The sequence below is a fragment of the Myotis lucifugus genome, unplaced genomic scaffold, assembly GCF_000147115.1.
Source record: "Myotis lucifugus unplaced genomic scaffold, Myoluc2.0 scaffold_99, whole genome shotgun sequence".
Lineage (NCBI taxonomy): Eukaryota > Metazoa > Chordata > Mammalia > Chiroptera > Vespertilionidae > Myotis > Myotis lucifugus.
The window spans coordinates 2,382,173-2,393,416 of record NW_005871147.1 but is presented as its reverse complement, the minus strand read 5'-3'; the positions used below and the strand labels follow the sequence as shown (position 1 = coordinate 2,393,416).

Sequence of the window (11,244 nt, the reverse complement as noted above, 5' to 3'; positions counted from 1 at the left end):
CCCCACCCTGATGCAGTCAGGTGTCTAGGAGAGGTACCCAGCACAACCACCATCTTCCCCACCCCCGATCGGCCCCCCCACCCTGATGCAGTCAGGTGTCCAGGAGAGGTACCCAGCACAACCACCATCTTCCCCACCCCCGATCGGCCCCCCACCCTGATGCAGTCAGGTGTCCAGGAGAGGTACCCAGCACAACCACCATCTTCCTGCGTTCTCTCCCCACTGCTTACTACCAAAGAGGGCAGCCACATCACACCACGGCCTCTCTTTAGAGGGTTTGTCAGCAGGGAACTAAACTGCATTACCTGTCTAGGGAGAGGCTTAGAAACAGAAGCTGTAAGTGTCCCTGACAGTAAAGCACCTTTGAAGCTTCAACTCATCCAAAAGCCAACAGCAAATGTGTATACACCCTTCAAAGATCTTTGACATTAATTACTCGCCCCGATTAGGGGCGGGCAGCTGGACCCCATCCATGCACGAATTCATGCACTGGGCCTCAAGTATTTTAATAACTATGTATGGTGCCAGGTGGGTACTAGAAATATCAGGGGCACACTCTGTAAAGTATGTGACTGTCTAACTACTATGTTGTATGCCTGAAACTAATACAAAATAATACTGAATGTAAACTGTAATTGAAAAAAATATATCAGAAAATGATAGTAAAGTGCTCGCTTCGGCAGCACATATACTAAAATTGGACCAATACAGAGAAGATTATCATGGCCCCTGCACAAGGATGACACGCAAATTAGTGAAGCATTCCATATTTTTTAAAGTGATAGTAAAAATGTGCAAACCTAAGCCTATAATTTGTCTAGTTATCCAGGAATGAAATGCTAGACTACTACTAGAGGCCCGATGCATGAAATTCGTGCAAGAGTAGGCCTTCGCAGCCCTGACTGCCTCAGCCCTCGCAGCCCCGGCTTCGTCTGGAAGGTCATCGGGATGGTCATTCCGCTGTTTGGCCATTCACTCGATTTGCATATTATGCTTTTCTTATTATAGATCATTATAGATTGAGTGATATTGTGATTTATAATAAAAAATATATATATTTGGTCTTTGTTCCTGTTCCTGGCACAGGGCTTCTAAAACCCTTGGAATTTCCTGATAGGAATAATAAAGGTGTTTTTTAACCCTCACCTGAGAATATGTTTTTATTGATTTTAGAGGGAGAGAGAAAGAGAAACATTGATATGAGAGAGAAACATTGATCAGTTGCCTCCTGGGGATCAAACCCAAAACATAGGTACATGCCCTGACAAGGAATCAAACCCACGATATTTCTGGTGTACAGATGACATTCTAACGAACTAAGTCACCTAGCAGGGGCCAAAATATGTGTTCTTAAACAAATACCACACTGAACATTTTCTGCTCTTGTGTTTATTTTTATATAATTTCAGACTTACAGGAAAGTTGCAAAAATAGTACCAAGAACTCCCTTCTACTCTTTGCCCAGATCCCTGAATGTTAACATTTGACTACGCTTGTTTTATCCTTTCCTTTTCCTTTCTCTCTCTCTCTCTGAACCTTTTGAGAGTATCTTATGAAGCCCCTTTACTTATCAATAGTTCATTGTGTATTTCCTAAAAACAAGGAATTCTTTTGCAATAGCCACAGTACAATGACCAAATCAGGAAATTAATATTGATACAATACTATATCTAATCTTATTCATGTTTTTCCAATTTTCCCAACAATGTCCTTTATAACAAAAGAAAATTCTGGGTCAGGCTTTGCTTTTGGTTATGTCTTTTTAATTTTCATTCTTAGCATTTCATGACATTGACATTTTTTTATAATAGAGACCAGTTATTTTGTAGAATGTCCCTTAACTTACAGTTGCCTGATGTTTTCTCATGATTAGATTCAAGTTATGCTTTCTTGGCAAAAACACCATAGAAATGATGTTATATTCTTAGTACATCCTGCTAGGAGGCACATAATGTCAATTTGTCTGATTATTGATGTTGACCATGAACAGTTCTGCATCCTATGTTTTTATTCACAATACAAAATTTCTCATGTCTTTCAAAATTCATGGAACATCATTTCAGTGTCTATACAGTATTTCATTTATGAACATGTCATAATTTGTTAATTGCTCATATTTCTGTTTCATGTGTCACTGCATTGGTAAGAACTAGAATTATATAACAACGAAGTTATAGATGCCTCATTTTAATAGAAATATTTTGTGTTTTGCCATTAAATATTTTACTGGCTGTTAATTTGAAATGTTTTTCAAATTATTAGAGAAATACTTTCCATAGGAGTGATTAAAATTTAACAACCAAGAAATATCTGTTTGTTCATTACTCATTCATTCATGACCATATTCCTGTAATTGCCTGCCCCCTACTGTGATACATACATAGCACAATACATGTATCCAAACTATATTTCTTTTTTGAAAAAAATATTTTCATTGATTTCAGGGAGGAAGGGAGGGAGAGAGAGAAAGAAACATCCATGATGAGAGAAGCATTGATCGGCTGCCTTCTGCACACCCTCTACTGGGTGTGCCCTGTAACTCAGGTATGTGCCCTTACCAGGAATCTAACCATGACCTCCTAGTCCATAGGTTGATGCTCAACCACTGAGCCACGTCAACTGGGCTCTTTTTTTTTTTTTAACCCTCACCCGATGACATTTTTCCATTAATTTTCAGAGAGAGTGGAGAGGAGAGGGAGAAACAGAAAGAGAGAAACGTCAATGTGAGAGAGACATATTGATTGGTTGCCTCGGTAACAGAAGTATATGTCCTTAACTGGAATCGAACCCGGGACCCTTCAGTCGTCAGGCCGAGGCTCTATCCACTGAGCCAAATAGGCTAGGACCTTGGTCGGCAAACCGCGACTCACCAGCCACATGCGGCTCTTTGGCCCCTTGAGTGTGGCTCTTCCACAAAATACCACATGCGGGCGCACACGTACAGTGCGATTGAAACTTCGTGGCCCATGCGCAGAAGTCAGTATTTTGTGGAAGAGCCGCACTCATGGGCCCAAAGAGCTGCATTTGGCTCGTGAGCCGTGGTTTGCCGAGCCGCAGTTTGCCGACCACTGGCTAGGACAAAACCAGTAGTCAACAGAGCCAAATAATCAACAGTACAACGATTGAAATTTCTTTTGAGAGCCAAATTTTTTAAACTTAAACTATACAGGTAGGTACATTGTTATTAACTTAATTAGGGTACTCCTAAGCTGGCCTTTGCTAAAAACGTCCTCAATCTGATTGAGGTACATTCGCTGAGGTCGACCCCTTCCAACTCTCCCATCCACACTCGTCTTGTATACTTATTTCAGATAGACGAGTGTGGATGGGAGAGTTGGAAGGGGTCACCCCCCCGAAAGTACCTCAAAAAAATATACCTCCCCCCGCGCTGCGTATCCTATGGCCCCGCCTGTGCTGCATCTCCCAGTCGCCCGACCAACCCACACCCCCCACTTCTTCTAACGCCACTTTTTCAAAATAGACTCGCCCAGGCCGAAAAACAACTTCTGCACATGGGCCACGAAGTATCAATTGCACTGTACATGCGCGCCCGCACGTGGTATTTTGTGGAAGAGCCACACTCAAGGGGCCAAAGAGCCACATGTGCTCGCGAGCCGCGTTTGCCAACCACTGGGCTAGGACCAACCTATATTTCTTTATGATGCTATATTCTCTTGCCCTCTGGAAATTGTCTCTTATTTATTGTTTGAAACTTGCCATTCGAAAACTGCCCCCTCAGCTCCTTCTCAGAACAACTACATTTTATCAGCAATTTCAAGTTCTACCCTCTCCACTCTGGGCTCTGTCTAGCTGCTGACTTTGGCAGAGGGGTGAGAGAAGAGGACTTGGTAGCTGGCAAGCAACAATGGCGAGAAGCTGATAGGATGAATTTGCTACCTGAGGTTAAAGGTTCAGCAGTTTCAAGCAAGTGCAGGGCAAAAGGATGAAGTTCTTTTATCAAGGACAAAGCTCTTCTATCTTCTTTTGGGTAACTCTAAGAGTTTTGGTCATATAAGAGAGTTTTTGACACCCTCAGACTTATATAAGTGATGTTCCACTGGAGTGTCTTTGAGAGCAGGGTTCACTAGAAGATATCAAGCTGTTGTTGCACTCTAGTAATTGTTACTAATCACAAACTATGGAAGTGCATGAAAGATTTACTTATATATGCTTAACCAGTTTACTGAACCAGTTTACTGAAGAGTTTCAACTCAGGGGGTATAAACGTGAAAATCTTTTTTCTCTCATGGGCCCAACTGTACTATGTTTAATCCCTCCTGTCCCTTTAACATCTTGGGCAAATTCTGTAACTTGCTGATCCCTTTCCAATGCTAAAAGTCAAGCCCTTAAAAATTACTATTATACCCTTCAAACTTAAATGGTGCACTTAGAAACATTCAATATTATGGACATACTTATACTAAAAAAATTATTCATTGTTTATCTGAAATTCAAATTTAATTGGGTGTTCTGATTTTCATTTGCTAAATCTGGCAACCCTAAATTTTATTTCATTTCTTCCTCACCTACTTCACTTCCCAGAGCAGGCTTGGCCCAAAGATGGAAGGATGCAGAGTGGAGAAGAGGCATAGTCTACACTGATATTCCTCTCTCCTCAGCTTTCTCCTCTTGCTCCTCTGATGCTGGTGGTGGCAAGGAAGGGTGGAAAAGGAAAACATCTCTGACTCCACCCTCATGACCAAATCACCTCTCAAAGTTTCCACCTCCAAATACCATCACTTTGGATGTTGGGATTTAACATATGAATTTTGAAGGGACACAAACATTCAGTATCTATCAATTTTCTTCAGTGAATTTTATCATTTTAACTCTTACATTTAGGTCCATTTTGAGTTAATTTTACACACAGGTATTTTAATAAATATTGTTGGTACATGGGAAACAATACATGTTTCATAGCTGGATTGTAGATAGAGACTGACATGTTAGATTTAGTACAACTGTAGAATTAATACTCAAATCTCAGATAATTCAGTATTCAGTACAGCAGCAAAAACTTAGCACTTAAAATCTGGCTGGATTGTAGATAGAGACTGACATGTTAGATTTAGTACAACTGTAGAATTAATACTCAAATCTCCCATGCTGCACAGTTTTCCCATATGCTGCATAAAAATGCTATATAGTTTCTCACCCATAAGCTGCTATGTTAGGGTGTTAGCTGGTTTTATGCCCTCAACTTGCTTAATGTTTTCATTTATATACAATAGAGTTTTATACCACATAGGCTAAACCATCTATTGCAAAATAATTTACAGTAAAATCATAATAAATTTATACAAGGTATTGATTTAACATTAATTTTCAAACTGTGAAAATCAATGAGCCATAAATCCGTAAATAAATTGGTGAAACAAAAGACGTGAATGACAAGAAAAATTAGTCACTCTGTTGTGTATGTGCTTTTTAGATAGCTAAATATATGGGAGGAGGAAAATAGAGGGGAGGAGGCTTCATAAAATGTAAAATTAGCAACATATAAAAATAACAATGCACAAAGAAGTAGGCTCTTGCAACAAAATTGTGAAGAATACCACCCAAGAATCTGGTTCATAATCTTGACATACTGGCATCCCAATTCAGTTGAATGATACTCTGCAAAGTAAAAGCATCTTCATATTCTTGTGCTTCCAAAAAATTTTGGAGGCGATCGGTAGCACAATCTATTTAATTTTTACAATATCATGTTTCTGTTTGTGTGCACAGTGTTTGAATATCTTTACTATTGAAAAGACCACACTGAAGACATCACCTTGGCCCACGTAACAGTCTACATTTCCAGTGGATGTTTGAGTCCCCTCTGCTTACTTCATAAGTAATCATTGAGCCTGGGTTTGATAACCTGCAGTGATGGGAACTTAGGACTTTTGATACATTATGGTCTCTTTGTTCTAGTTTTGACTGGTTACTTAGAGATTGTGGCAATGCCAGTTCAGTCTTCATTTTGGTCAGAGAAAACCTTTTTTCTAAGACCATATTTACCCTTTGCAACCCAACCTCAGTGGTGGCAACTGGGCACAAGAGAGACCAAACAAGGAAGTCACTATGTTAATGAAGATACCATTATCATTGCTTGAGAAAAAGCATAAGTCCTTCATTTGGGCATATTTAATTGATATTTGCTGTCTTTATATTGCCATATACATACTAATTTTGGGGGAATATCATAGCATCTATCTAATAAAATCTTTGTGGATGTTTATAGACCTTCTCTCTGGAAAATCTGCAGGCAGTCTGGTAACTCTGTATTTATATAAAAGCCAAAGAACTAGGAATAGATCAGAAATCTGGGAGAGAATAAGGATCATATCCAAAGAAATCAGTTGAGAATCAGCTTTAAGTATAAATAAATCACAATTAACATTTTGTGGAACAAAAATTCATAAAAATAAATACACTAATTGTTTCTTCCTACATATTATAAATAAATTATATCATGCCGTGGGTAAAGATTTTAAATAAACAATTGTCAAATAGGAGTCGAAATTCTCCAGCATATATTCACTGACAAGGGACTGCTATACAATCTTTTAAAAAATCTTAATACCCAATTTATTTACTCTAAAGAATAGGGCAGCCCTAACCGGTTTGGCTGAGTGGATAGAGCGTCGGCCTGTGGACTCAAGGGTCCCAGGTTCGATTCTGGTCAAGGGCATGTACCTTGGTTGCGGGCACATCCCCAGTGGGGAGTGTGCAGGAGGCAGCTGATCGATGTTTCTCTCTCATTGATGTTTCTGGCTCTCTATCCCTCTCCCTTCCTCTCTGTAAAAAATCAATAAAATATATTAAAAAAAAAAAAGAATAGGGCATATAAAGTCAAAATCACTTAAGGCCTTATTTTTTCCATCTGTAAAAGTATAGTGCTACTGTTGACTTCTTAAAAGTCTAATTCCCACCAACAAATATATACACACTTGCAATTTCTGACTGATTAGAGCGCCCTCATGTGTGTCTTTGTTATAATGTTTTAGACATCTGAAAAAGTATTAATCTCAGCAGCACTACAATTATGTCTTTATTTTCCCATATATAATAGTTTCAAGTATCACTCAGTAAATTCTAAAGAGTGTGACAATCTTACTACATCTCACTAACTTTTCATATGCCAAATTTTATTCTAAAGTAATGAAGTTATTATTGTTGTGGTTTAAATTTTAATGAATTAAAGGGTTTTTCCTTTAAAGCTCCTATGATAAGTTTTTCATTATAATATTATTTTATTATCATTCCTGAAAGAAAATATGTAGCCAATTAAGTTGTTAATTGTATGTGATAACTTGTCAGTACCTTTTTAGGGGTGGTTAACAGCTCAAAGGGCCAAATTATTTGAAATGTTAAATAATTTGCATAATACGTTTAAAAATAGGAGGGAGGCCGTCATCAAACTTTAAAAGGTTGGAAACAATTACCAATAGGCTATTTGGACACATGGAAATTTAAACTGGGGCAAGAAGACAGAACTGTGGGGTATGCAGTAGGGGATTCTGGAGGGTAGAGGACAGTAGGAAGGGGGGCTCTTGATATCTGAGAGAAAAGAAAGGGAAATTGGAAGTAGGAAAAGGCTCCTAACCCTTGGTGGGAGGACACCAAAACCATATATTCACTTTTCCACAGGACCTAGAATTGTGTTTGATTTCATGGATTTTTGGAAGGTGAAAACTCCGGCTTCTGCCAGGGTAGCATCATTGCTCCATTCTGGTTAGTCTAGTACAGCCAGTCTGACCTCTTGACTTAACTGGTGTCATTACCAACCAATCAATGCCCAGCACACAGAGTGCCTATGTCCTCAGGGGTTGGGCCAAAAGAACCTGGCCATTTACCATGATTAATCTTTACCATGATTAATTTACCTAACCATCACCCATAGGCAATTCAGGGTAGGGTTTCTCATCATAATCTATGCTTTTGGCTTCTTAAATTCCCCCAGACTGGGGTACATGAAGCAGATCTGTTTAGGGCCTTTTAACATTGGGGGACTATCAGGGAGTCCCTTTGTTCCAACCAACTTTGATTGCACTGTATGAACACCTTTGTTTCAACACCATCAATATCTGCCACATTCATCCCATTTTTCAATTACCATCTGAAGACTTCAACTCTGCTGAGATAAGTTCCTTCCTTGCCTCTTCCCTGTCTCCCCTCCATTTTCTTATCAATTATTTTAGTGATCATGGTTTGAGTAAGATCCATACTGGGAAGCTGAGACAGCAAACAACTTTTCAGTCTTTTGTTAGATTCTGCTGTAGGGTTACATTTCCTTAATAAGCTAGTACCTCAGGAGTCGGATCTACTACTATTTCTAAATTCCATTCCAACTTTTACCTTTAGTAACTGAATGCAGTGCAGCTGCAGTTCCATACCATGGATGACTAGATACTGCTTATGTCCTGGCAAATTTCAACTTATTCTTCAAGACTCTTTCTAAATGCCACAAATTTAATGAAGCATTTCTTGCCAAAGTTATATGCTCCCACTGCTTGTTTCTATTCATCTCACACAACCCTCAATTATCGTGTATATTTGATATACTATAACTAGAGGCCCAGTGCATGAAATTTGTGCACAGGTAGGGTCCCTAGGCCTGGCCAGCGATCAGGGCCAATCAGGTTCCCTGCCTCCCCGCCTCCTCCTTCCCTCACCATCCACATGCTGCCACCACGCAGTTCCCCCACCTCCCTGTCTCCTACTTCCCTCGCTCCCTCAGCACCCCACTGCCACCACTAGTCACCTGCCATGTTCTGCACTGCCCCCTGGTGGTCAGCACGCGTCATAGCGAGTGATCGAACTCCTGGTCTCCTGGTCAAACTCCCGAGGGGACACTTTGCATATTAGCCTTTTATATATAGATTACTTGTTTGGAGATCTGTTTAACCACTATTTCACTGTGGGATGGGGATTATGTCTATTTAAATGTCTATCTCTCCAACATCTAGTAGAATCCTTGACATTTAGTAAGTACTCAGTAAATGCTTTCAATTTAATCAATTAAAATATCCATTTCAAACATTTTAGATGCCAGTGGAAAGAAAATTTACCAGATAAGTCTGTCACTGTCAAATCTTGTCATCAAGTCTTTTTTACTTCTTCAAATGTTACTTTCAGTCAAGTTATCTGAATGGAATGCAGTTCCAAGTGTACTATGAACTTTCAATATGCACTAATACTAGTATACCTTCATTGTGTTATGAATATGTGCAAATGAGAATTTAAACATTACAGTAAGGCGTATAAATGTACTAAATTTACAAATATAAAAACATACTAAAATCATCAATGTACTAAAACATACTGATGCCCTGTTGTGACTGTAGCTGATTATGTGAGATTGAGTCACTAAATTCTCACACATTTTAAAGTTTAAAATAAAAATACCCTTGTAGTAGTTAACACGGTAGAATATACACAAATAAGTCTCCTTGAAAATTCACTACAGTCCAGAGCTTGGCCCTCGGCCTTTGCTATAGACCAAATGTTTGTGTACGTCCACACAATCAATATGTTGAAATCCTAACCCACAAGGTGATGGTATTAGGAGGCAGGGACAGGTGACTAGGTCATGGGGGCGGAGCCTCCATAAGTGAGATTTTATAAAAACAGTGTCTTTATAAAAATATTACACAGAGCTCTCACCATCCTTCCAGCATGTGTGAAGACAGAGCTAGAAGACCATGCTTGTCTGTGAACCAGGGAGCAGGTACTCACCAGACACCAAAGCTGCTGGCACCTTGATCTTGGACTTCCCAGGGTCCCAAACTGTCAGAAATAAATTTGTTCTTTATGAGCCATCCAGTCTATAATATTGAAGCCCAAAAGGACTAAGGCTGCCTTACTGACCCCAAACCAAAAGGCTGCCTTACTGACCCCAAACCAAATTTGTTGGGAAGACAAACATTAGTCAAGGCTTACATTCTTGGGAGACTTAGGAATACCAAAAAAAAAAAAAAAAAGCCAATATCTTAATCTACAGTGAGCAGATCTAATACTGGTTGAGGGAGAAAATGTGCCTCTCTAACCAAGGGAAATGGTTTGGTAATAGAACTAACCTGATTCAAGTACAGCCTCAAAGTGAATCATTGAGGTTGAACAGTGGATGCAGTTTTACTCTGTCTGACACAGGAGAAAATAAGGTGCAAACAATTTCATGGCTCAGGAGCCTCAAAAATCACACACCAGCAAATTAGCTCGGGCAAAATTGTTGTCAATGGCTTCAAATCGGGTAGTGACCAATAAAGACCAAGGATCACTATTTCCACTCGAGATTCAATTCATAGAGTGCGTATAGGAATGTAAGCTTATCCTTCCCAGCGAGGAAACACTAAACCCCTTGCCCAAGTTAACTTAGTCCACATGGCATAGAGTATTTAATTTCAAGAGCTGTGGGAAGATTTTCAAGAGTTATTTACTTGGCGTGAATATCTATAACTTCAAGGTATAAAAAGTTGGGGGTTCAGAATGGAAAGGCTGTTGGTGGTTGTGGAGGGTGGGGGAATGCATGGCATAGGATTATGATCCTTCAAAATATATTCTGGCCGGGGAGCAAGAGGCAGGGTTTTTTGTTTCTTTTACTTACTTTTTTTCTGAATAACCTTTTTGTTTTAGAACAGATTTACGTTAACAGAATTATAGTGAAGATACAACAGAGTTCCCTATGCCCCGTACAAAGTTTCAAAATCTTTTCTTTCCACGCCCACCCCCGCTCTCCCCCCCTTCTCTCTGCTTCCGCCCCCCTCGGGTTGGGGCAGGGCCGGGCTCACACGGGGCAGCTTGGGGATGGCAGCCAAGCCCAGCTCCGTGAGAACGCCCGCCGCCGCCCAGCCACAACCGGGCCGGGAGCGAAGCCACCGAAACCCCCGCACGCGCTCGCTCCGCCCCGAGGAGCGCGGATTCCTCGCCGACGTGGCTCCTCCGGCTCCGGAGCGCGCGCGAGGCGGGACCAGGGGGCGGGCCGCCTCCGGAGGGGCGTGCCGGGAGGGGACGAGCCGGGCGCGGGCCTGGGACCGTCCCCGACTTCGGGCCCCTCCTCCGAGGGCAGGTTCTCGAAGCCAAAGCATTTTGAGTCTTAAAACGTCCAGCTCTCAGAGGCGCGTGGCGGGTCACACACACATGTACCACAGATGCACATACGTGAGGCTGGTGTGTCCAATGCACACGCCTGGCGTCGTCCCAGGCGCAGCGCCCTCTGCACAGCCAGCGCCCCGCAACAGCCAGGGCCCCGGGGCCCCA

General features: G+C 41.0%; 1 non-coding gene across 1 annotated transcript; it reads left to right on the top strand.

Annotated features, from left to right (window-relative positions):
• Positions 1–667: 667 nt before the first annotated feature.
• Positions 668–774, top strand: LOC111826725. The gene has a single exon (XR_002830102.1). It is a non-coding gene; the product is annotated as a U6 spliceosomal RNA (small nuclear RNA).
• Positions 775–11,244: the final 10,470 nt, after the last annotated feature.